We start from the raw sequence: 1,953 nt of genomic DNA on the forward strand, positions 1-1,953 counted from the left end.
TATGTCTGGTGCATGTGAAGAATCGACAACAAAGCTGACTTTGACTTTGATCTCTTGTACTCTAGTGAGTACTTGTGACTGGATCTCACTTCACCACTTTATATGCACGTAAACACAACAAGGCTGGGACCTACACAGAACTCTTTCAGTCAACGTTCATTATCACTGGCTGTTTAATATGAAGATTAGTCTATTTGTTAAGTTTTTTCAGTTTTCAGCCTCTTAGAGTCTCATGCTTTACCTGCACTGTCAGCAACCCTGCAAGAGAGACATCAAAGATAACGAAGAATGGCATTAATGCCAGATTGAGAGAAAGTAAAAATTTGCATCCTGATTGTACCATGGAGCCTCTCTCCTGTCAGACACAATGTTTTTATACAAAGAAATAACTTAATGTAAAATGTTTGCCGAATTTACAAGAAGCCCTGAATAATAAAGAATTTGACATAGACAGCGTTTTGCAACGTTTATTATGTTTCTTCTCACTCAACAACTCTCAAAGTTGTGTGATTGTTTAAGGGTAGTTTGGGGAATATAATGTGGCCTTGAACACATTAATGTTTACACTACAAAAGATATGGGGTCAAACCAACTCGACAAGTGGTTTGAGTGTTCGGACCACAATGAGTCTTGGGGGACGTTTTTTACACTTGTATTTAGAGCTGTCCATTTGTAATCCAATCACCGAAGGCGCATGTTAATACCGGGTGTCAAAAGGCTCTAAAACACTAGCTGAAGAAAGAAGTAACTAGAGAAACTCAGGAAACTAAGCTACATTCTGAGTTGAGACTCGTCTTTGAGAATACTTACTGCTCCAAGAGGGCTGCCAGGTCTCTGGATGGTGGCCAGAGATGCTCAGACAAATCTTCTTCCCAACTTCGAATCTTCCGTTCGGCTAAGAGAAAAGGCAACAGAAGAAGGTAGAGGTCAGAAAACATTAATTCTTAAAAGTTATGACAAGCAGACGGACATGGGAGTTTGAAACAATTGAGGAATGAGGAAATGCAGGCTGCTATGCTACAAAAGTAAGAGTTTTCAAAGAATGATGCAAACTGAAAAAATAAACATTATAGAAAAAGAGGAAAAGGAGCTGGACACAATGAAAAAGTGTCTGTCACAACAATTCAGAGCAATTGCTTGAGCTTTTATCAGCCTGTCATTAGTGTAGGTGTCATACAGCTGTCTGAATATAATAAGACAGTCTCATATTCTCACAAAACCAGTGCAATTTCCTCTGACAGTGTGATGACAGCCCAGGCTTTGATCTGACAACTGTCACTTTGTGTGTTGCAACAAGAAATGGCTGAGGGTTAAATGACATGCTGTCCATTTTCCACTCTTTGATCATCTGATTTGACATCTTCCTGTTCCACTTCAGCAGGAGAATAATCGGTATGCAGCTGAGACATGGCCTTCGTCTGTGTCTTACTGTGAGGAGGATGATGCTTGGGGGCTTCATTGGGTACTCTGGGGGAAGCACGATCCTGCCGTGGTAAACCCCGCCATCGAAATCGGAATCTGGAGGCCCACGTACGGAGAAGTGCCACTCAAACAGGTTATCCTGCAGAAAGACAGAGATGTCACGTTGAGCATATACTACAGACATGTTCATCAGGACAGACACAACTCTGCGACAGTGACGTGTCCTGTGGAGCGTTACCCACACAGCTGTTTGTTATGCAAATAGTCAGCAGTTATTTTAATTGGGCAGTTTGCAGTTAATAAAAGACATTCCATTTCTATGAAAACTATTAAGTAAGTATTAAGTTTAAAGCTGCAGAAGGTAACTAAAAATTCAGAACAAAAGAAGACATTTGATTGAGTGTCATTCCGAGAGTGTCAAATATAGACGCTTTGGGACCCTGGGAATCAAACTCAACAGTCAGCTAACTTCGAGCCTCCAACCCAAAGCATCTTGATATCTTTCTCTGCTCTGATTGGTTGTTTTGGTTC

This window comes from Morone saxatilis, unplaced genomic scaffold (genome assembly GCF_004916995.1).
Source record: "Morone saxatilis isolate NCDOM2014 unplaced genomic scaffold, NCSU_SB_2.0 Contig7, whole genome shotgun sequence".
NCBI classification, from domain to species: Eukaryota; Metazoa; Chordata; class Actinopteri; family Moronidae; genus Morone; species Morone saxatilis.